This window comes from Myotis brandtii, unplaced genomic scaffold (assembly GCF_000412655.1).
Source record: "Myotis brandtii unplaced genomic scaffold, ASM41265v1 scaffold116, whole genome shotgun sequence".
Classification (NCBI taxonomy): Eukaryota; Metazoa; Chordata; class Mammalia; order Chiroptera; family Vespertilionidae; genus Myotis; species Myotis brandtii.
In genome coordinates, this window is record NW_005354010.1 from 2359856 (window position 1) to 2386226 (window position 26371).

Below are 26371 nucleotides of genomic sequence, written 5' to 3' on the forward strand. Positions count from 1 at the left end.
TTATTGTGTGTTCACCACCCACAGTCTGATCTCCTTCATTACCATTTATCCCCCCTTTACCCTCTTCTACCTCTCCCACCCTTCTTCTCTTTGATAATCATCATACTGATGTCTATATTTATGAGTTTTTATTTTTTGCTTACTCCTTCACCTAGTACTCCAACCCTCCCACCAGCTATCATTCTGTTCTCTATATCTATGAGACTGTTTCTGTTGTTTTTTTGTTTTGTATATTAGATTCCACATGTAAGTGAAATCATATGGTACTTGTCTTTCTCTGACTGAGTTATTTCACTTAGTATAATACTCTTGAAGTCCATCCATGCTGACCCGAGTAAGATTCCCTTCTTTTTTATGTCTGAGTAGTATCCCATGGTATAAGTGTACCACAGCTTTTTTATTTACTCATCTACTGATGGGTACTTGGGCTGCTTCCAAATCTTGGCTAGTGTAAGTAATGCTGCAATGAACATAGGGGTGCATATATTCTTTCGAATTAGAGTTTCGGGTTTCTTTGGATAAATTCCCGGAAGTGGAATTGCTGGGTCATAAGTCAGTTCCATTTTTAATTTTTTTGAGGAAACTCCATACAGTTTTTCACAGTGGCTGCACCAATCTGCATTCCCACCAACAGGGTACCCTTTCTCCACATCCTCATCAACACTTGTTGTTGTTTGTTGATCTATTGATGACAGCCATTCTGACAGGTATGAGGTGATATCTCATTGTGGTTTCAATTTGCATATTTCTGATGGTTAGTGATATTGAGCATCTTTTCATATGCCTATTGGCCATCTGTATGTCCTCTTTGGAAAAATGTCTATTCAGTTCCTTTGCTCATTTTTAATCGGATTATTTATTTGTTTTTGTGTTGAGTTGAGTTCTTTACAAAATTTGGAGAGTAATCTTTTATCAGATATATCATGGCAAATAAGTTGTTCCATTCAGTGGGTTGTGTTTTCATTTTGTTGATGGTTTCCTTTGCTGTGCAAAAACTTTTTAGTGTGATATAGTCCCATTTGTTTGTTTGTTTCCCTTGCCCAGGGAGATATATTAGAAAAAAAATACAAGAAATGTCTGAGATTTTACTGCCTATGTTTTCTTCTAGGATTTTTATGTTTTTAAGTCTTACATTTAAGTCTTTAATCTATTTTGAGCTTATTCTTGTGTATGGTTTAAATTGGTGGTCTAGTTTCATTTTTTTGTATGTATCTGTCCAGTTTTTTCAACACCACTTATTGAATACACTGTCTTTACTCCATTGTATGTTCTTGACTCCTTTATCAAATATTAATTGACCATAAAGGTGTGGGTTTATTTCTGGGCTCTATTCTGTTCTATTAATATATGGATATGTCTGTTTTTATGCCAGTACCATGCTGTCTTGATTACTATGGCCTTGTAGTACAGTTTTATATCAGATAGTGTGATACCTCCAAGTTTGTTCTTCTTTCTCAAGATTTCTGAGGCTATCTGGGGTATTTTTTGATTCCATAAAAATTTTTGGAATACTTGTTCGAGTTCTATGAAATATGCCATTGGTATTTTGATAGCCATTGCATTGAATCTATAGATTGCTTTGGGTAGCATGTATATTTTAATGAAAACTTTTTTCTATCCGTGAACTCAATATATGCTTCCATTTATTTGTATCTTCTTCATTTTCTTTCTTCAGTGCCTATAATTTTCAGAGTACAGGTCCTTTACCTCCCTGGTTAAACTTATTCCTGGGTACCTTTTTTTGATTATAATTATATATATGTGAAAGTTTTCTTAGTTTCTCTTTCTGGTAGTTCACTTGTTTTTATTCTTTATCATTATGGAATAGTAAAAGAGGTAAGTAAATATCTCAGTCTTCATTTTCAATTTAGTAAAAAGCTGAATTAGTTTGAATTGAGCTTTGAAATTTGAATCAGTTTTTCTGTTAGTTGTTGAGAATATTAAGGATAATCATGGCAGATTGTTTTCATGAGTTTGCAATAGGCTCCAGTTTTCAGGCTTACATGAACACAAATACTTTAGCAGTCTTTTCTGATCATAATGGAAGGAAATAAAGCTAGATAAAATAAAATCCTTGTTTCAAAATGCTATAATAACATGCCAGGGTAATGTAGAAAAGTCTTTGAATTTTTAGATTCTTAGATTCAACTTCAAAGATGACTTTATTCTCGGTTGCAAACTTTTTTTTATCATTTATCCTCAAAAGATTTCAGTTCATTTGTATAGCTTCAAAAGAGTCTCATTTATTCATTGATCAAATGATTATTGAGTGCCTACAGTGTGCTAGGAATTGTGTCTGATGCTTGGAATAACAAGATGACTAAAGAGAATTTCAAGGATGCTCAAGTAGTAGAAAGACAAAGGTGGCTGAATGTAAGATATATGTTGAAGGTGGTACATTGAGGGTAGATGTGCATACAAGGAAGTTTTGGTCTAGAGAGCCATTCAATTCAACATATTGTTAAGGAGCTCTAAGTATTGTGGAGGTAAAGATACATTTCTTTGGAAGGAAAAGAAAATCAATTATAGTTACAGGTATTCAGCTAACTATGATATTAAGACAGATGAAATAATTTCCTAATAAAAGGTTGCTCAGGTCCTTATGTGATGACCTTTAAGGAGAAAGGGTTAGGAGGAAGAGCAAGATTAGGGTCCATGGTGTCTTCTGAATTTATGTATGGGTGGGGCTTTATGGTTATTATATAGCTAGAAGAAGGTACTGCATTTACATTTCAAATTTATGATTTTTTTCTTTGGTATAGCTGTGAGAGGTGCCTGATGAAAGAAGCATAAATCCTGACCAGGTTATCCCTTGTTACCTCCACTGGTTGAGACATACAGATAGATATTTGGTGAGATATTTTGATGCACCTGTGTAGCATGCTTCATGGGTTTGAAGCTGGGAGAGATGAGAAACATGGATAAGTAAGTTTAGGGGTCATTTTCAGTGGTAGTTCAAGCATGGAATGTCTGTAGAATAAACAGACAAACAGAAGATAAGATTTTAGAAACACAAACTGAGGCACTTGTGGAAGAAGAATTGTAGAATGAGAAGTTTGGATCAGAGTAATAATGGGGTGAGTAGGAAAAACAGAGTCAAGGATTCCAAGGTGGGGTGGATAGTCTTATGACAAGGCTATGTTCAATGTTCTATTACTGAGGGACAGAGGAATGACATGGGGACAAAGGGAATATCGATAGTTTGGGTAATTAGGAGGTTGGTGGTGATTGTGATGGGGTAGGTAATGTCAGAGGAATATAAGGGTGAGGATTTGGTTGCTCTGTTTTGAAGAATGGATAACTGGGAGGAGAGAGATGAGGATAGTCTAGGAACATGCTCACTTTGCTGGGATGCTGAGTAGGGTTTTCAGGGAGAGGGCCATTGGACCTTTGTAAACCCATAAAGTGTTACAGGAAGAGTGGCAGAACCATTGGGCACCACTTCCTGCCTTCTGAGCACACGCTGAGCCTACAGTTTTGGAAACTCAGTTTGGATACTATTCTACTTACAGCCAATAATAGGACTGCTTTAATTTTCATCAAAACAATAACTTGATTTTATTTAGAATACTTCTCAATTTATATTTACCTTTGTGAAGATATTATTCTTGACATCTCAAACTTTTGGGAAAAAGAATAGAAAGCTCTAACAGAAAAAGATGAATCTAAATTCAGGTTTCCAAGCACCTTGGAACTGGCTTCTTTGTCCTGTCCCTTTTATGCTTGTAGACTGTAGATTGCTTCTATTCATTCATGTAACCCTGGTGTCAGGTCCCTTTGAAATTTACAGAGAGTTGACTAAAACTCTCTACTTTCTAGGAAGCTCAGTGTCCTCCCCCAAATCCTGTTACATTCCAGGGGCTCATGTGCTCATGTTCACCCTACATCTGTTTTCATATTTCTTTTGAGCTCTGCATCTCATTTTAATCTCAGCTCCTGGAGGTATTCTAATTTCTGTGTGCCATGCATACCCAAAAATCAAACCAAAATCACCATTCAAAGAAGGCATTGAATGGTGTATAAAATGGCTTTACTGAAGGTTTTCAGGGATGAAGGAGTTTTAACTTACAGAACCAAACTCTGATTTAGTTAATAACTGAATGCCTCAAATCCCTTGCCACTTGAACTTTTTTTTACCAACTTCTTCTTCTACCTGATCAAACCTTCTCGTATGCTGATGTCCACAGCGCCTTCCACTCTCACTGATGACTTACCTACCCACTCTCCTCTCTAGATGCTTCCTCTACTCTCCAGTTTCTAGTAACATCTCATGGAGCAGTCTTGCTATCACTTGGTTTTGCTGTTTTCACGTAAAGCAGTACTTTGGGACACACTTCCCTGCTTAAAGCAATATATCTAGGTATTTTCTGAAATAAAAACACTTATCTCCCTTAGAGGAACTGTGGTGCCAGTGGTTTTTCAACCTGCTACATGATTTTTTAAAGATAAATATGTTATTTATTCTTCAATGCCCGACATGCCTGGATACTGCTGAAGTAATTGCTTATTTCCCTGCACATTGCCTAAGTCAGGACTGTTATTTGAACAGAGTGAATAAAGGAAATAATAAAAATTATTTCATATGTATGGAGCTGCATCCACAGTACACTCAGATGAATTCTGTGTTTGTTATTTTAATATGTAGAGAGCTAGCTTCCCCCCTGACAAGTTAAATCAAGCACTGAGTTCAGCTTTAGGCCCATGCCCTTTGCACCACATCCCCAAGTCTGTGTTTCTAGTAGATGTAAACTGCAAACAATCAGGGTAATGTGTGGGAGCAGATGCTGAAGGCATCCTGTGCGCTCAGCAGGGAGAAGGGATGGCCGGGTATTTTTCAGTGGATCGTCGATACGTTTCAAATAGAGTTCCCAAAGGATTTTATTCTTAATAAGATGTTAGTGATTATATTATAAAAGCTCAGACTTTTAAACTATATTGTTTCCAAGAGGGGTTTTATTTTGATTTATTCGTTGTTTTTTTTTGAGGGAAGCAAGGCAGATGGAAGAAAAAAAATTGCTTGACATACATTGGCTAGTGTGCTAATTGCTTTATGTGGGGCATTTGATTTCAGCCTCACAATAATATTGAGAAGTTAACATTCTTATTTAAAGGATAGGAATGTGGCACTAAAAGAGGTAAATATCTCTTCAGTGGTTGTATTAGAAAAGGATTCAAATCAGGTCCTGCTTGCCATGATAGTTATGAATATCGAAATCACAATTATCCATCATTAACTTCTTGAACTTCTTTGTATTTTCATCCTTTCTCTCAAAAAATATGAGCACAACACTTTGTAATTCTACAAGAGGAGTAAGACAAATGTCATTTCTGGGGAGATTAAAGCTGTTTCAGTAAAGGAATGAGTCACTATGTCTATTTTCCTTTGTATAATTTTTTTCTTCTACAACTGTTCATTATCTAAATACATCAATATTCCCGTTCCTATGTGCTATTTTTAAAAATGAGAACTATATTAATATAATATGCTTAATAAACATGTGCTCTTGTTCTTTGGAAAGATGGTGTACTTCCCTTACGTGATTCAGAATAGAGCTCAGGCACCCAGACTCCTGGGTTCAAACACCCAGTTCTTGCTGTGTTATCCGTGTGACTTTGGCAAATTAGAGGCTTCTCTCATCGTCTTAGTTTCCTCTTCTCTTTAAAGGTGATAAAAGATTATAATAATTCTATCTCATGAGGTTCTTGTAGAGTTTAAAAATGTGTAAATATGTGGGAAGTTATTAGAACACTGTGTGGTGCACAGTGAAGAATCAGTGTTTGTTAGTATTAGTATTATTAGTATTATAAGTTGATGAGGTGCGATAGATAATATAATACATAATTCACAGTTGGAACATTAAGAAGAAAACCTGGCAACTGAACGGATTAAATATAGCACTTACATTTTGTTAAAATATCGCTATTGCGGTATTATTTTAATAGCAAAAGTTAGAGGTAACTGGAACCTGAACATTAGAGAAATAGTGAAACAGTTAAGCTTATATATGGTGGTAGCTACAAAATACCATGTTTCCCCCATAACATGTTCCCACATAAATGTAATATATGGAAAAATATTAAAACATTTTATAAATAAACTATCTCTATATGTCTATGTATCATCTATCTATCTATCAATACATACATACACACATAAAGGACTGGAACCATGTACAGATATATGATACCTACCTATAATAATCTCTTGATAAGTGATCATGGGTAATTTAGTTTTTCCCCCAATTTTCTTCAACAAGTTCCTAATATTTTATAGTTATAAAATACCACTGAAATACAATTGAAGAATTAACCCAGTCAGTATATAAACCTCACAATATATAATACATATTATCACAGTATCTCTCCTTGTTATACACTTTGTGCAAAGTCTCCTCAGGGGGGGACTTCAGACGTGCCCTCTGTTTGTGTGGGGGCTCACGGCACCTCCCATCATTACTCCCTAGAACAGATGGCACCAGCCCTTCTCGATGTGGCGGAATGTGATTCCTTCTTTTATAATTGTTGTTTGCTTTCAATCATTTAGCTTAAAATTAACAAATGAACATTATGATGGCAGTAGAGAGGGATTTGCTGAGTAATACATACACTGGAGTTTAAAGAAATATTTTTACACTAAGTATGTGTAGAGTGCAGTTTACTTTTGGGGTCTCATGTCTAAAATTCATTTTAGAGAATCTTGATTTTATTTTCTGAAGGAATGATGTATTTTGAGCCTATGCTCAACCAACCCCTGTTTAGACTACCCAGTCTGCTGATGAAATCCATTAGCTTATAAAAAATAATTTTAGGAATGGTTAGAAACTGATGTCAATATATATTGCTGTTTTGCTCACTCTTATCTTACTGTACCTTTCTAGAATTTTTAACTTGTCCACTACTCATTCTCTGAGGGCAAACCCTTGAGACTCAAAGATGACTGCCGATTAGCTCTCTAATTTTTCACGAACTGTTTTAGCATTCACGCCGTCATTTCTTCCTCCCTGAAAAATCAGGCTCTTCAGAACCCTTAGCCCATGGCCAGGAAGCCTCTTTTAATGGGCTGCAGATGTGGTATATCTAAGCGGGACTTCAGCTGCATTTGTGTTATTTCATTAGAATTTATTTATGGAATATGGTGGCTGAGACACTTAAGCTGAATGATGGATGGGCTCCCACCTTGACTGAAGTTCTGAAGAGGGCTCTTCAGAGACCATTCTCGCCCCCAGAGGAGCATTTATTCTAAGGGTCACATTTGGTTGTCGGCCAATCACTTTGCAAAGTGAATTGAGCAGATGTGATCCCAGCTGTGTGTCATTTGCAGTTTCAATCAGATAATAATGACCTCGACAGGGATAGTAAGGATGTAAATTTAAAAACATACATGCATTAAATTAGACCAGTTATATATGTAGGCTATGAAGTCACTGAGTGCAGGGTCACTTCTCTGGGTTCATATTAGCAGATGCAAACATGTGTCAGAGAAGAGTTGGAAGAGCTGAAAAATTAGTGAAAAGGGGGATTCAGCATTTGGCTGTCTTCCCTGGGTGAGATCTGGTAAATGATTGCAGTTATGAAAGGTCTCCTGGGATCCTCTCCTATGTGAGATGCTCTCCAGCAGAATAATGGGAGGCAGTAGAGCAGAGCCTGGGGCTGGCCTCCTGATACTCCCTAGAGCTCATCCTGGTCCCTCCCCCTGGGACAAGGAAGAGTGAGCCTGCAGGCTACATGTTGGACTGGGAGTTCAATTTATGAGGAGTCTTCTAAATAACCCCAGCTGGCACGTCCTGGGACCAGCATGATGCTCCCACATGTGATGTAGGGCACCAAGTCCATTGGACATTCCTCAGAGGAGGCAGGGGAGTCTCTCCTATGTGATAACGAGTGCATTGATTTTTTCCAAGTTTTAAATAACGTTCAGCTTAAACACAACTTTAGAATTAAAATGGAATGTATACATTTAAGGCAGATAGACATCGTGGTTGTTTAAAATAGGTTGTTTAAAGTCAGTAATTATTTCTAAAATAGATTTTCTTGACAGTCATTCTAAAATAGAATTTCATCAGCTACAATCTCTCTGTTGTCTAGCATCTGTTTAAAAATAAGGTTGGTAAATTGGCCATATTCTGGTAATGTGGCAGTTGATAAAATTAATCTACAAAAATAACTACAGATAAAGTAATTGACTTTAAAAAATGAGTAAAAAGGACAGGCAAAGTATTAACCCTTGCATCATCTTTCCAGGTTGATATTCTTTAGAAAGCATCATTAGGTTCATAATCAATACTTCTTGACCTCCATTAATTTTATAAGGGTGGTCATTAGCACAGATACCCATAAACATGCCACCAAATTATTCAAAGTCACATTCTCCTGTTATTATTGGCGACACTAAGGTCTTGCAACTGCTAATTCTTTTCATCACTCACTGTCAACTTTAAAATGTCATGTTAGTAACAAAACACATCATGTGTTTCTAGGTGCTTATATAAGACATTGCTTAAATAAATTTTTTTAAAAAAAATTACTAACGGCCAAACACATAGATTTCTTTGCAGAATTTTAGAAAAAAATTGACTATGTATGCCATAACAGTTATGTGTTTTTTAAGCAACTTGCATGATGTACCAGAGGCTTTAAAATGCTTCTCCAAAGAATAAAGAATTCTTTGAACTGACAGTGAACAAACAGTATTCACAGAGCTGCGGAATTTTTGTTTGATGGCTTGCAGCAAATGTAATAGATTATAAGAAAGGCTCCACAGTCTAAATATGTCAGTAGTTTGGTGGAGATTCTAAGAGCTCTTTGCTGAAGTGCTTCTGATTTAGTGACAATGAACTATACATATAACCAGAAAGCCCTAGTTAGTAAGACTCAGTAGTTAAGGTAAAAGCACAATTATTGAGACCTCATCTGTGCAATGATGTTCACTTATATTATCCCATGCAACCCTCAGGACAACCTGGTGTTTCCATGTTACCAATGGAAACTATTAATCAGATTGAATAATTTGCTGGAAACTATTCTATGAAGACTGACTCCAAAGTTCATTATCATTTTATATCCTATAGTGCTTCTTAATATTAGTATATTCCACTTTTGTCTTTGAGGTAAGATTGTAGCTCAAGAAGTATGTATGATGCAAGTTGTTTTTTAACTGTTTATTTTTCTTCAATCCAATTTGATAATATGTTGCTTTTTAAAATTTTTTAAAAATATATTTTTATTGATTTCAGAGAGGAAGGGAGGGGAGAGAGAGAGAGAGAGAGAGAGAGAGAGACATCAATGATGAGAATCATTGATCAGCTGTCTCCTGCACTCCCCCTACTGGGGATTGAGCCCACAACCTGGGCATGTGCCCTTGACTGGAATAGAACCTGGGACCCTTCAGTCCGCAGGCTGATGCTCTCTCTATCTGCTGAGCCAAACCGGCTAGGCAGTGGTTCTCAACCTTCTGGCCCTTTAAATACAGTTCCTTATGTTGTGATCCAACCATAAAATTATTTTCATTGCTACTTCATAACTGTAATGTTGCTACTGTTATGAATCGTAATGTAAATATCTGATATGTAAATATCTTAGGCGACCCCTGTGAAAGGGTCATTTGATCGCCAAAGGGGTCGCGACCCACAGGTTGAGAACCGCTGGGCTAGGGTGATAATATGTTGCTTTTATACATGAACAATCAGTGGTCTCATTCTGTCATTCTTACTATCCTAGTCCAGGTCATTATTATCTGTTAGACTGCAAATGGCACACAGCTGGGATCATGTCTGTTCAATTCACTTTGCAAAGTGAATTTAGAACAATTGAAATTTAATATACAAAATGTTTTAAAAATAATTTTTCCTTTTTATGAGTCTTGGGATGATTTTAAAGGAAGTTAAATTGGAGGCAGAGTAGTTTACTGGGCTAAGCAGAGGTGGAAATTGGTAAGGGAACTCTCATTTGAGGATCCAGAATTTGGACTCAAATCATAAGACAGGACTTTAGAAGTACCATTTTTGTTTTAAAACCTAGGTCTTCATCAGTCACAAAAGTCTAAGACAGAAAATCTGTATCTGGTGTTCTTCGCAGGAATACCTATTCACGCAAGCCATTAGAATTATTGGCAGTTACTCCAATGGAATGCATGCATGTGTGAATGTTTAGCTCATTACCCTCAAATTCATGTTTATCTTCTTTACTTTTCAAATATTTCAAATGTTATTTTAAATGTAAGCATTAGGGGAGAAATCCAGTGTTAAATGAAACATTTTCAGAAATTGTGAAAAAACAATTCCTTAATATTAAGCACCTAGTCTAGACATCATGATTTAAATTCATTTGATAGTATATTTTGCATATTTCCTAATTTAAAAAATATCAAAGATGAACCATTTATAATTTAAGACTTACCAAAGAGAGATGTGTCAAGAGGCAGATGAGTGGCTTCTGCAAGATATCATAGAAAGTATTACCTATAAGGTCACACCATGAAGAAAATAGTTAATCTTTGTGCAAAGTATGGAGTTATTAGGAATAAATGAGAGAACCAAGAAGGGAGGAAAAGAGCAGAGAAAGAAACATTTAGTTGAAAGGGGTGTTAAAACTGGACCTGCACCAAAAGAAAGGAAAGGTGAAGATTTTTAAGACGAGTAAAGCATTTACTGTGCATTGGAAACACAGATTGATTATAAGTATTAAAAATCACTACTTTTGCAGATTAAATTTCAGATGTTCTAAACTGGTACACACAAAATACCTGTTACTAAAATTAAGAGACTGAGAATTGAGAATGTAACTAGTTTTTATTTCATTCGTTAGATAACAAAATTTACCTGTCGGCAAACACAATGTTTATTATGTGGCATAAATGGATGCCTGTAGTCATTTTGGTGGTGGGCCATTCTGAATCTTAGGAAAGACACATCTGAACAGGTGGTGAGTCTTCAGATTTCCTCTCAGTGAAGGCTATGCACAGAGAAGGAAATTGCATGTTGTGGATTAATTCTGTTTCATGCTGCTATTTCTTTTTCTCATGAATTCTATTTCCTATAAACACCGTTAGTGAAGGATCAGTGGTTTGCTATTATTAGCCAGGTTAGGTATATTTTATAGTATTCCTGTCCAACAGTTCCTCAGCAGGGGTTTGAACTACACCATATGTCCAGTATTTTTTTTTTTCAAGGTAATACAATGCAGTAAAGTCCCATGTAGTTCCTTCAGCTAAGGGGAAAGAAAGTCTGACTTTTTCTAAGGTTAGCTCCCATGTCACTGGTTTTTATTTGTCTCTTGACAGGTACTAAGGTATGATTTCTGCAGTGACAATCTAATCTGCTTTATTTTTAAAAATGTACTTCTTTGAACTCAGATATATTTTTAGTAGGTCAAAATAGATTTAAAACTAGAGTATAAAAATATCTCAGATGAATTTCCCCCTTTATTTTAAAATAAGATGCATACAGTACAGTGGTTGAGAGTGGGGCCCCGTCTGTGTGACATAATTCTAATTCTGGCTGTACCACGCAGTATCTGTGTGGCATTGGGCTAAGTTACTTAACATTTCTGTGCCTCAGTTTTCACATTTCTAAAATGTGCGTAATGATAATGACCGCCTCTTCCTCTGCATAGTTTTGTGTGTGTATGTGCATTTGTGTGAAGTAAATGGGTTAACGCATAGGAAGTATTTAGAATAGTGCTTTCTGTGTAGTGCCATTCAATAAATGTTAGCTGGCCTGGAGACATTTTTAGAGCTCATAAAAAGGATTTTATTTTACACTTGTAGTTTGCATGCTCATCCATGTAGTGTGTGGTATACTAACGGAAATTGCCTCAACTGTTGAGTTCACGTATAGCTCGTTGGACTCTACCTAGCACTTTAGGGCTTTTTCTTTTTCTAATTAATTGTTTTCAATTTTATGCATATTTGTGCTTAACAAATTGTCTACTGACTGCTTCAAACCACCTTTTCTGTATGAGCCAACATTACAATTGAAGTATGTTTTCCTCAGTTTAATGTTATTGGAAATGTAATGAGAAGGTCTATCTCTCCAGATTGCTTTATTAGGTGATATGGCATAAAATCTGAAGCTTATCTCATCAGCATAAAGGTTATCTCTATCTTTTTGGTGACTGATTAAACCATCTCCTTATTTATGAAGGGATAAAATTGGTTACTATGGTGAGTTTATCATTACACTTATAAGATTAGTCAGGCTTATAATGTAAAGATTTTTCTTAATTAAATATAGTGTGTTGTCTCCCAAATATTTAAGTGATGTCAGGAATAGTGATAGAAAATTTTTGATTACATTTGTAGCCTTTATTTATTTTTAACCTAAATGAATTAAATTATAAAATTAACATGTTAATTGCAAAAAAGTTAGAATGACAGGTCACAAATGAAGAATGAAATTCTTCTCCTCCTCCTGCCATCATTCTCTGTCTCCTTCATAAGAACCTCTACTGAGATTTTTATATATATTCGTATATATTATTCTAGACATTTTCCTGTATAAACGACATTGCATATGTAATGTAATATCACCCATAATAACTTATATATAGTATTTATCTAGCTTTTTTCCCCTGTTTTGAAGTTATTTTATTCTTACTATTTTAAAAAATGTTTATTGTTTAAAGTATTACATGTCCCCTTTTCCCCTGCATTGACCTCTCCAACCCCACCCCCTGCCCCCCACCTTAGTCCTTCACCACCCTATAGTCTGTGTCCATGGGTTATGCCTATTCGCATATTTTTATTTTGTGTGATTTGCTTTTCAAGCCTGTCCTTTATGTCTCTTACTGGTTTCAACATTATGTATTCTACTCTTTGCTGTAGATTTCTATTGAAAAATGGCAGTACTGATATTTCAAATTTTCTTTCCTAAAATTGGTCTGTTCACTTTTTATCTTTGTTTGTTACCTTTGATCTTCCTTTTATCTCTTTGATCTATTTTTAAAATTCTTTGCCAAGAATCACTTATCATCTGGTTTAAATTTGCTTTTGCTTATTAGGGGCAGTTCTGTGATCTTTGATACTCTCTCTCTCTCCTGTATTCTTTCTTTGAAATGAGCAGATCACCCACATAGAGCATTAGGCTTGTTGTTATTCAACATTTAAATCACATGAGTTTTATTTTGTAATTTAGTGTTTGTTTATCACTCATTTGCTGAAACTGGTCAGTGACTACAGGGAAGAGTGAACCTCTCTCTTCTGCCCTCCCAACTCTATCTTGAACAGTTTCTTGGCATTAGGAGTCTTAATGGGAAAAACCTCAATGGCCAATGTGTGTAATTCTTCTTTAGTCCATCCCCTTCTGCTGTTCTGGGGAGTGGAAGTTGAGCTTGGTCCTTCTCAAGTAAAGGATCACCAAGTAGTACTTTTTGAAATTATGACTTACTTTTTTTTAAGTTTTTAAAAAAATATATATTTTATTGAGTTTTACAGAGAGGAAGGGAGACAGAGTTAGAAACATCGATGAGAGAGAAACATCGATCAGCTGCCTCCTGCACACCCCCTACTGGGGATGTGCCCGCAACCAAGGTACATGCCCTTGACTGAAATCGAACCTGGGACCCTTCAGTCCGCAGGCTGATGCTCTATCCACTGAGCCAAACCGGCTAGGGCATAACTTACTTTTAAGAAATTGTCATCTTGATCAAGATCTAGAAAAATATGAACTGCCCACAATTTATTTTCTCATTTTTTCCCAATTCTGTTGTATTTTGCAATAAGCTTCTTAGTCTGTTTTTTAGGGTTGCTATAGTTTCCTAATTTTGTTGTGATTGCAATTTTTGTTTTTATTAATTTTTTAATGTAAGTGACAATGCAGGGAGTAAACAAATGTTTTTGTTTGTATACTTCCCAAGAAATCTCATTGTTTTTCTTTAGAAAAGGCAGTTGAAGTATTTGTATTATATATTTCCAAACAAGCGATAAATCAAAATATGTTCTATATGAAAGATTAGTGCTGAATCTATATAAATGAACAACTAGATCTAAGTAAATATGGTAGTGTATGTATAGTAGTACATATAGTTCTTAGAGACAAATCTACATATGTATATTTTCTGGATTCTTATTTGATTCTGTCCTTCAGGTATGGTTCTTCTATTTATTTAACTTTCTTAATCTTAAGAGGATAAAAATTCCTACTTACCTTATAGGACTATTTTGTGAGAATCAAGTAGAATACGACATAGGAAAGTTTGAATGCTGCCGTTTGCAATGCATATATCAGATACAGTCAATATTTATATTATATATGGGAACTTTTTCCATTTTATATATGGAAAAAATTCAAGTCATAGCTTACAGACAACAATAGATTTACTTTTTTCTTGCATTGTTTCCAGATGAGCTTCTATTTTTTAAAGTAAGTATTATAAACAGAAGAACATACTTACATGTTAGTGCTTGCAACTATTCTCCCTTTACCTCACCTTCCTCTGTGTTTGCTAAAAGAGATAATGAACCTGCCAGTTCTGTTTCTTAACAGTTGCAAAGCAGAAATGCTGATGAAGGGAACTGAAATGGGGTTGAGGAGTTTGTACCAGAAAAAGACAATGTTTACTTAACAGAAAAAAAATAATAGAGAAATACAGAGTGGTGAAGACTTCATTTTGCAGGGAGACTTCGAGAATGGGAGAGGAAGAGATAAAAGTTATTTAAAATTATTTTTGGTTATGGATTTGGCTTTTTAAATGTTTTCAAAAGATACAAGTAAATATTAGAACTATTTTTAATACTTTGATGTGAGGGACTATGTTCTTTTGTAATTCTAAAAGAATGACTTAGGTTTTATGCAGGATGCCTTTCCTTTTTCTCCTCTCATCTCCCCTCACCTCTTCATCCTGCCCTGGGAGGCTGATACTGACCTTTGATGAATGGGGAGCATCAGCGAGCAACTAGCAAGAGAGAGAAGAGTGAGGTTGAGGACTTATCTCTCACACTGTCTTTCTGAATGCTCAGTGTGGGCCAGCTGTGTCCCTTGACCAAGGTCACAGGTTCTGTGAGGGTGTCCCTCTGACTCCAGGTTTGAATAATTCACTCACTACCTTGCCCCTTTGACTCAGGTGTGTTGCTCCCTGGCCCCCATCTTTAGCTCCAGGGTAGTTACCATCCCTTTTGGTTTCTGTACATCCTACCCAGACTCATATAAACAATTCCTTTATAAACCCCCTTCTCAAATTACCCAATGTAAATGTATAGTTCTCTGCTGGAACCCTGAATGATATGGGGCCATGGAAGGCCCTTAGACTTAATTTGGTTTATGTAAGTATTTTTGTAGTGTCTAAAATCCACCTAGAACAAACACAGATGGCCTGGTGGCCATATAGCTCAATCATTTGACATAGGCAGCAAATTATTTTTGGCCAGCTTTTATGCTTTAAGTGGAAACCTACATAATATTATTTCATCAAGTAAGAGAACTGGAAGTGTTCCTTCCATGTCAATTGTAGTTTTAGGGAAAGAGAAGAAAGGATGTAAACCTTTTTTGAGCATCAATTTTGTGTTGATATCAGTGCTCAACATTTCATTATCCTACGTAATTCTAGTAAGACTCTCATACGAAAGGTATTTTTCCTTCATTTTATAGATGAGTATTAATGAAGGTTAGACAGTCTTAAGTTGCTAGTCCAATGCCTTAGAACTGGTAAATGGCAGAGCTATGATTCAGACACCAAAAGTTGGTTCCCCTAACCAGCTGTACCTCAGAAGTACATAGGAAGCTCTTTGTAAAATCCAGATTGCCAGAATTACCCCAGGTCTGCTGGAAAAATCTTTTGGGGTTATATGGATATACTCTTATAAGATGAATAGTACATATATAAGTACTATATGTATGTATGTACATATATATTCTGATAACCATATGTATGTGCTTATAACTTCATATACATCTTGTAAGTATATATGTACATAGATCGATGTTTTTATAAGCAACCAATGGCCGAGTGATTCTGATATGCAGCCATGTTTTGAAAGACTGAGCCAAAGCTTCTGATTTATTCTGCTTTAAAATTACAATGAATTTCTATTTTTTAAAATTTGAACTTTATGTTATTACCTTAAGCAGAACCATGTACTACAGAGTAAATTATTTCACCATGTAAGAGTGTTTATTGCAATGTTTCTTCTGAGTTTAGAATTAAAAAATCTGAATTTCAGTAATAGTTTATAAATTAAAGACAATATTATAACCAAAAGCACTTTACTGGAAACATTTTTATCTCTACTAATATTTATTATCTAAAAACAGAATGTTATTTCAGATTCCATAGAAATATATGGGGTCTAACATATCAATACTGATAAAGTAAAAAAAAAAAAAGATGTTTGCATATATTTTAGTAAAAGTTCACATAAAATGAGAATACTGGAATTTATTAACCTCATAATCTCTCTCCATAATCTTTATGCACAATAGATACTATCTTTATTGTGAATGCCTCTTAAGTTTTTTTTAAGTGAAAAAGAAAACATGATATATAAACCCTTAGCACTTGGGACAGAATCTTAGTTTTTTAAATCAAATCCTACTCTGTAATTTTTCACTGTTTATCTTTCATTGCCCTATCTTGAGAATGATGGTAAGTCCATCATACATAATCTCAAAGGAATATCTATCAAATCTGCTACTTAAAAATGAATAACTGATTACTAAGAGAAATGAAAACACAGATATAGTACAGGTAAAAATATGAACCATTGAGGACTCATAAACAGTCCAAAAACCAATGGAAATGTGTTATTTCTGAGTGCAGAATACCTAACATATGCCTACCTCTTAATTGCTATAATTATCTATATTGGATCATTGTTACTTGATATAATAAAAGAAGGCATAAAGCTTTCTTAGACCTACATTTACATAAAGCTATCATAAGTAATCCCCTGTGCTAGGAATTTTACAAAGACTATCTAAATCAGGGGTGGGGAGCATCCGGCCTGTGGACCATATAAGGCCCATGAAATACCTTGATCTGGCCCTGCCAAAACATTTAGGGGTGAGTTAATTAAATGTTTGACCAAATATAGCAGGCTAACTTTTAAGTTGATAATTTTGTGTGGCCTGCAAATGATGTTATAAATATCCAAATGGTCCTTGGCAGAAAAAAAAAAAAATTCCCACCTAAGTGATCTAAATGAACAACTACCTATTCAGAGACAGTAAGGCTGAAAGATTCTTAGCAACAGGGATTATACCACCATTTTCCTACATACAGATTCTTGAAGGGACAGAATGAGCAAGGAGTAAGAAGTAAAACTTCTTTGAGTTTCATCACTTGATAGGGAAGTCTAAGAAATAATAGGTAGTAATTAGCGATTTTGAACGTTTGTTTCTATTTTAGATGGCAAATGACTGCTTCTGAAAAGTTTTAGTATGTTTAACCTAAATATTTCATCTTAAGTATTTTAATTGTTTATTGTTTAATATATAAACCTCAAAATATTTTATCTTAAGCATTTAAAACATTAAAAGAGTGCAAGTATTTTTTGCACTTTTATGAGGAGCAGTTTTTCCCCAACTTTGTGATACTGAAGATTAGCATCTGCTTTACAATGTTCAAATCTAGTTGTCCAGCAAAATTTACCCAAGCTTCAGCTACAGCTGGTACTGAGGGAACACATGAGCCACCTGCTTCTAGGGATAATTAGGCAGCTGATCACCAGGGGACAGAAATGGATATCAACCCTCCATGTCTCCTGGAACCCCTCACTAATGAAGCTGTTCATGTCATCACTGCATCATGTTGGACGATCACACCAACGAAGCCAAGGGCAGAAAGACTCCTCCAGGTCCTGGACTCAACAAAACCTGTTAGTTACACTTGACTTTTAGGGAATAACCTCTTCTTTATTTTGAAGTTTGACAGGAAAGTTTATTTTTTTTCCAAAGCATTATAAAAATCCTTGACAATGGACTAAGTGTAATTTGAATTCTAGGAATACGCTTTCAGATTTTTTTTAGGTATGATGTACTTATAGAAAATATTGGACATTCAAAGCTTTCTGTTATTAAAGAACCATTTAGTTTGCATTTTTGAAGCCTGCTGTCATCTTCCTTTCCCAGTTTGGGAGAAAGAGGGTAGTGAAACGGGTAATTTTGCAATATGCGAGACATATGCTGATGAGCTATAATTACATAGTGATATCTTGGGAACTGCTCCGTGGATGCTGTTTCCAGCTAATTTATTATTCTTTAAAGATGTTACATTTATCTTGGTTTTCCCCCCCCCCCCCATTTCTTTATAACTGGTTACACTGCTATTGGTTTAAATATTTCAAAGATTTTTTTCTACAACTTGCAGCCAAGCTGAATTAAAAGTTGTTAAACCAGCCAGGAAGCTAAGTCTCATTAGATATTTCGCAAAGTCTTCTAATTGCCTCATGCAGGATTTTTGCTTCATTTTTGGTGCTTACTTGTGTCTTGTACTGGTAAGACTGTCCCCATGGGTGGTCCCTTTGTCCTTTTCCTGAGGGATTGATGCTATTTCCCTCAGATACTGATCTAAAATAAAATTACCTGAATTTTATTTGTAAAAATAGTCTAAATTGTTCATTTTTTTCAGATATTTTTGAGTTTCTCTTATGAACACAGTCTTGGCCTCTGAGTATCTGACAATGTATTGGGAGGGAGACCTGAAAAACAGGGAATTACAGGAGGGCCTCTCACTTCTTTTGAGGAATTAGGAAAGGCTTCCTGGGGAAGTAACTGCTCTGTAGAGACATGGAATAAAGTAAGTGTCATTCAGAGATGGGGCCTGGGACAAGGAAAAACGTTGTAAGCGGAGGGATCAGCACATCTAAACATAAGACAGTGAGAAAGGACAGGATGCACCGGGGATACTGCAGGCTGCTGGGCACGAGCCAGGCTATTTGCAGAATGTCTTCAAATATGGCCAGTTATTTACCTCTCAATTCCGGTGTTCATTCTACTTCTTGGCATCTGTCAGTGCAATGAGCATTAGTCACTGTGAAAGAGCGGGGACAACATTTTTATTTTTACTTGCCCTAGTATGCTGCAGTGAATTGGAGAAGAGAAACAACTGAAAGTTTGCAGTGGGAATGAAAACATACAGTATTGGTGATACTCCCTTTGGGAATATCATTAGAGCTCAGCACAAAGTAGCTCAAGACAGGCCAGCAAACTGGCATTGGGCCATCGTAGTGCCTATTAGGATATCGCTTTGCCCTACACTTGAATATCTTCATTTGATACTCAAACTTTCTGTTTTCCAGAATGTGTGGTTGGGTTACCATAATCAATGGTGACCCAATTTATTTTGTACTTGAGATTTAGTTTTACTTGAGATATAAATAACTGAGGATTTGAGTGTCAATTACCCATACAAAAGGTAATTAGGCTTCAACTGGTGCCTTAAAAATAATTTGCCTAAAATTATTCTCTCTTCTGCTTTCCTCTCCTCTCCTGACTCTTCCCTCTCTTCTTTCTTCTTTTAATTTTCTCCTCCTCTCCCTGCCCTTTCTTCTTTCCCTCCTTCTCAACCCTCCTCCCCTCTTCTTCTTCTCCTTCCACCTCCACCCCCTTTTCTTTCTTCTCCCTCCTTGTTTTCCTCCTCCTCCTCCTCCTCCTCCTGGTTCTCCTCCTCTTCCTCCACCCCCATCCCCAGTGAAGGAAGATCTAGGGCTTCTCTAGTGAGGAACTCACACTTAACCAACTTGTAAATTACAGAGCCCCCAGAAAAGGAAGGTCAGAGTAATCCTTGTAGAGAAGGTGAGAAATAGCTCCCTCTGCCTGGTGAAGTCTGAGGAAGCAGCCACTACATTACATTTATGTTTTTAAAAGATGCAGAAAAAAATGCTCCTGATTTTTTTTTTCAGAGCAAAGACATGCAGTGGGCACAATAGAAACATCATTGTATAAGATGTTCAGTGCTTTATCTTTTATCTTCTGTAATTCAAATTTTATTTATTCATTCATTCGTTTATTCACTCATATAATAAATATTTATGGAGAACCTAGAATGTCTGGGAGCTGTGTTGGGTCTGGGGGTTGTGAAAACAGAAAAGTTCTACCTTCAAATAGCTGGGTTGGGGGATAGGGCTTCCATAGGAGCAATACATCCAGAGACAAGCAAATAAGCAAATGGTCATTAATAGTGGGATGGAATATGTGCTATGAGAGAGGTATACACAGGTTGCTACAAAAGCAAGAAAGAGTGTATCTAGTAGAGACTGGAGCATTGAGGCCATAGGGAATTTTTTACAAATGAAGTTGTGCTAGATGAGCCTATAACAATTTGATTCGTTAAAGTGATATGGGTGGAAGTGGGGAAATTGTGCTCACAAAGGGAAGTATGGTGCCCTCAGGAACTGTGAGTATTCAGTCTGTGTGACAGAGTATGCATGTTGATGAGTGGTGGCATCAACATGGAGGTGGGTTAAGGCCAGATCCTAGGCAGGCGAAGTATGTCATGCTTTGAATTTTATCTGGAGAGTGTTAGGGAGCTACTGAAATCTTTCCAATAGGGGGGGTGAGATAATGATATTTGCACTTCATGACAATCATTTTATGCCTTGGAGGCAACATTTATTAAATGAGCAGATGAATGAGGAAAATGGTTTCTAATTTTCAGATCATGTTCTGTTTTGAGAATATTAAAATTATCTCCAGAAAAAACAAATTTCCAGGTAAAACTATACCAATATGGTTGTAGGAGGTACCTATAAAGCTCACCCATGGATTACAGGTGGTTAAACTCTTAGCATTATCATTTTATATTTAGTTTTATTACTTTTACTTCAGTAGGATTTTCCTCAAACCTGCTTAATTGATCATGAAATTTTTATGTTAGCGTTCACATCCTCCATCCAGTTAATGAAACCAAGAGCACATTCCTCACAAGTTCATGTGCAGTTTCTCTGACACTGTCCACAGCATACAATGGGTGGAATAAATAATTTACTGAGACAGCTGTCACTTTGGGGGCACAGGCTCGGGGGATGCTGGAGTCATCCATTTGCTGCCATATTCTCCCCATACATTCCCAGTCCTCTGATAGGAGTACAAGAGAGCAAGAGATGGCTACTTCAGTAGAGGTTTGACAAGCAATAGGCAACCTGATAGAGTCCTAGGCTAGCAGGCCAATGTTTAGGGTAAGGGCACAGTCCTAAAAGGGAGCTAAGACAATACTGAGATGAGAGTGGCACCAGGAAGAGGGGAAATTGTGCTCACAATTTCCCCTCTTCCACCCAGATAACTTTAACAAATTGAATCTTTGTAGGCTCATCTAGCACAACTTCATTTGTAAAAAAATTCCCTATGGCCTCAATTGGAAGGAAGCAGCAATCAGCAGGAGGGGTGAGAGGCAAGTGGGATCCATGGCTGCCCTGCTTCCTGCCCCCACTCTGGGGTGGGTACAAGAGAAATGTGTTACCTCCTTCCTGTGCCATCAGTGGGCTGAAATTGCACTGTGCTCCTAGCTATAGGCATAACCGGCTGGGGAACTGGAGCAGGGAGGGACCTTGGTGAACCCAACTTAAAGAGCTGGGAGGAAAAAAAAGAAAAGAGAAAACTAAAAGTGTTCCATCCAGAAACTGCAGAATAGTAGCTTCATCAAAAATTTTTATTTCTTGCATGAAGCTCTACCTTTCCTTGTGGCCTAGGGGAACCAATTATGAAAAAACTAGAGGCCCAGTGCACAAAATTCATGCGCAGGGGTTGTGGGGGGAAGTGTCCCTCAGCTCAGCCTGCACCCTCTCCAATCTGGGACCCCTCAGGGATGTCCGACTGCCAGTTTTGGCCCGATCCCTGTGGGCCTAATTGACTCCTGCCAGCCTGATCAATGCCTAAATGCTCCCCTGCCAGCCCGATCACCCCCAACTGCCCTCCCCTGCTGGCCCGGTCACCCCCAACTTCCCTCCCCTGCCAGCCCGGTTGCCCCCAACTTCCCTCCCCTGCCGGCTGGTCGCCCCCAACTGCCCTCCCCTGCAGCCTGGTCCCCCCCAAAGTGCCCTCCCTCCCCTGCAGGCCCAGTCTCCCCCAAGTGCCCTCCTGCTGGCCTGGTTGCCCACAACTGTCCACCCCTTCCGGCCATCTTGTGGCCATATAATAGGATTGCTTAAATTGGGTGGGGGGAGGGAAAGCCTTTTTCAGCAGGAGGAGATGCTCTTGGCAGACAAAAATACATAATCCCTATATCTGGACTGATAGCCAGCCATATGCACTATACTGCCAAACCGGTCATTAAAAAATTGAACCGCTTTCTTACACCAAACAGTTATGCCCTTTAAACCCCTCCTCAGCCCCCACCTTAGGTTCTGCCTTCGCAGTTCACCCAGATTAGGTTCTGATTGGTCAGTTTCTATGTGAGTCAGTGTCTCTGGGCCTGTCTCTGGGCCTGACCTGCAGCCTCTGTGGCAGCTGCTGATCAGGCTTTGTCTTTCTCTCTGGGCTTTGCCAGCAGCTGCGGGGGCTGCTGATCAGGCCCTGCCTCTCTCTCCGGGCCTCTCTCTGGGCCTCTCTCTGGGCCTGGTCTGCAGTCACCAGGGCAGCAGCGAGGTCGTTAGGCCTCCAGCCCTCGCCATGACTGCCTTGCCCCACCCACCCTCCGCCGCCCTGCCCACCCGCCTGCCGCCAGCCTTGCTGTGATAGGAGCCTGTGGGCTGCCAGGGAGGGACCGAGAGGTGCTCCATACACTTCCTGGTGACCTGTCCTTTGGTCGTTTAGGTCGTGACGGCCCCTGGCCTTTTATAATGTAGATGCAAGTATAGATGGAAAAAATGCACATTTTCACAAGATAGGTAGTTGGAGACTATTGATAAGATATGCATGAAAAGGAATAAAGAAGATGGCATTAAAATCATCAGTAAACTATTGAAATAATCTACGTTCATTAACTATCGAAATAATCTACTTATAGAAAAATGTTATTCTGAAGACTTACTCTTGGGTATAATAAATTTCTATCTGGTGGTTAGTATTTTTTTCTTAATGGTAAATCGTATATATCCACCATCATGTACTCTGATAGTATTGTCATGAAAAATATGCCAATTTTAAGCCAGCCAATGCTTAATTTTGCAATAATCTTACTGTATTTATTATTATGCCAATTACTATATAAGCCAATCCTCCCTTTTCCTTATATACCAGAAAACAAGTTAAAAACAAACCACTAAATTCATTTAGAGACATATTAATCCTGTTTTTAAAAAGTTAAGGCAAATAACTGTTATTTCACTGGGAAAAATAACATTTACCTTTTCAACAAATTTTAAGTTTAAGCAACCAAAATTTAATTTATAAACCTGGTATTGTGTAACACATAAATTACAATTAAATTATGTTCTATGTAGACTAATTTTATTGTATTACCAGCATTAACTCATAATTTTATTTTAATTTATTTTTTTATTAATCCTCAGCTGAGGATATTTTTTCCATTGATTTTTAGAAAGCGTGGAGTGGGGGGAGAGAGAGAGAAACATCAATATGAGAGACACCCATCGATTGGTTGCCTCCCAAACATGCCCATCATTGGGGTGGGGATCAAACTTGCAACCCTTCTATCTACAGGAGGATGCTCTAACCACTGAACAACTGGCCAGGGCTCAACTTTTAATTTTAAATCAAGCATTGCCACCCATTTATTAAGCTTCCCTTGTGTTCAAGCATGAGCAATTCCCAGTAAGAAATGTAATAATTTAGAGCATATCCTATGGATAAAATAAGTTTTCCTTAATACATGAGAAATTTCAGGAGATGTGTTAACTCTTTGGAGCATCGAACTCAGTAGTTCTCAAGTTAAGTTTGGAAAACCATCCAGCAAAATTTGATGGATTGCTGGCACTTCTATTTGGCCTTTTCTTTTACCTATTCTTAAAAGAACTCTTGGATATGTGTGATCTGGGTTTTTGATATTCTTTTCATTTTTTCCTGTCTTTTAGCAATTCATACCATTTCTTCATGCTCTCAAATCAAAATACCACTCAGTAATAATTTGGAGTTTGGGTGAGTGCCTTGCCCAAACTCCAGTCCCAGTTGGCAACCAAATGGTCTTGGGTACCTTTCTCATCAATGAGTATATTTTCTTGTCATTGTCAAATTCCAATTTTATCTTCTAAAACCTACTTTCTCTATCAGAATCTGTCCCACATCAGGTATGTCTTATAAGGGTGGCAAAGGTTAGAGGAAGCATGCATTGACATACCAAGAGTTATAGTTGTAGATGAGGGTACTCAGTCTGAAGATGAGCCCTTTAGAAATTTGGTGATGGTGGGTAGTGTTTTTCCTTTCTTCAGTTGTATGGTTTAAATCCAAGTAGACATATACTAAGTCACTTGGTAGTGGTCTTGGGTCTCCCAGCAGAAGTTTTTGAGACTGATTAAAGGCTGTGTTTCTTTATCTAATTATCCTCCAGAAGCTGAATTTCTTGATGAGATAATTATTTAAAACGTATCCAGGAAATTACATTACTTTGTAATCTTGCCTTATTTACTAGCAAGGGTAAATTTTCTTCCATCACAGACCTTACTGATGATATTTCTGTCTATGAATAGTGAGACAATTGACTGTACATGATAGTCTGTTTTCTTTCCTGTTTTGTAATTCTAATTTACTTCCTTATATGGGTTGGTTCCCTTCTAACCCTGCTTTATTTCATTTCTCTTTGTTGTTATGTGTTTGCTTAATTGAGTGTAGCTCATCCCATCACTTTAGATTCCAAAATGACTCTTGCTCTGAAACAAGAGTTCACATTCTGTCCCTTTGTATCCTGGTCATTGTTCTCAGTGCTCTGTTTCCATCAATTAAAAGGGGATCATTTTATCCTTTTCAATAAGAAATACAGTGAAGGCCACCTCTGAATTTCCCTCTTTCATCGCTGCCTTCCTGAGATAGCAAATGACTCCCTTATGATTTGTAAGTCCCCTGGCCATTTCTTCTGATTAAATTTGAGCAAAATTCGAGCTTGAAAGGAGTGGAATGGAAGACCAGGATCCAGAGCAAATACAAATATCCTCCCTTTGGCATCTGCCACTAAACTCCTTGAAATGGTGGGGAGTAGGTAAGAGGGTGGGTAAGACAGGTGTGGCCTAGTTCTATTGCTTTTCTCTCATCTTGGCCCATGTTAAAGCTCATCCTTTTTCTCCTGATGGTGCTTTTGTAGGCTTCTTCTCCCACAATTTCATTGACATGGAACAGATGCTTTTTTATAGCCAGAGGTGGTCTCTTCCCAAATGCTAGACCACAGTACCTCCTGCTTCATTTTGCTGAGGTCTCCTCTTGTTCCAGGAGACCTACATGGATGGGACCAGTGCCTGCTTGCTCTCCTTTCTGGTTCGGATCTGGTCTTAGAGAAGCACTTGTGCATCCCTGGCCTGAAGAGTTTGGGAGCTCTGGGTCTGTCTTTAAAAAGGATGGTTGACCCTTCTCCCAGCCCACAGTAATTGATTCTAGAATCCACTTAAGGTTTCTCATGAGGTGGAAGAAGGAAATGCTACTGCATTCTAACTCTGAAGAAATCCTTTATGTATCTTTAGTCTCACCAGAGAGTTCAAGAAGTATGGAAAAGATTCCTAGGGTGATTCTCTTCCTAAATACTGCGTTGGAATTGAGGGACAGGGAGGTTGCACTCTATCCATCTTGCTCATGTGGTTATCTGAGCAATACCAGGTTAGTGACTTAGTTGAAATAGACTCAGGTAAAAATGACTCCAACACCTGGGGTCATTTATTCCACCACAGAAGATATCCCCCCCCCATACACTGTTCTCATACCATACTTTAATTTTCTTAATAGTTGGTGATTTTTCATGCACAGCCTTCATTCCTCACTGTCTACTGTGTTCTTGAGCTTCAGCTACTGCTACCATCATTCAAAATTTCTACCTGTAAGAGCATCAGTTTTTTTCCTGATGTCTAATTCATTTATCTTTCAGTATTCATGCTCTTTTGATTGTAACACAAGTATGCTATCATGGTTCTCTCTATTTTTCTAACTAGTTCTCTAGAGTGTCTCTTCTTTTCCTTGCTCCCACTTAAAGGAATAGCACAAGGACAAACTCTCAGTTCTTTGTCAGTCTTCCTGCCATTCTTGGGAATTTCCTCCATTGCAATAGATAATAAATCTTCCTCTTGGGCCGTGTGCTCCTAGCTTTCATTTACAGGCACCATTTACATGGACAGTACCCATTTCTACATAGATGGCCTGCTATTCCCAGAACTCCATATGCCCCAAACTAAATTAATTGTTGCTTTCCCAGGACATTTCTTCGTGGGCTTCCTTAATCTTTAATTAGCACTGTTTTTTCCCTGATCATTTAGATTTTACATTTTGGTGTTTGATTTCTATTCCTTTGCTTTATATAAAACCAGTTATCAAGTCTCAACAGTTCTTTCCTTTCAGTGATTTTCTCCCTT

General features: G+C 37.4%; 1 protein-coding gene across 1 annotated transcript in view; it reads left to right on the plus strand.

Moving 5' to 3' along the window:
- FGF14 (fibroblast growth factor 14) overlaps positions 1–26371 on the plus strand; it is a 589987-nt gene that overhangs the window by 114236 nt on the left and 449380 nt on the right. The gene's annotated exons all lie outside the window — the stretch shown is intronic.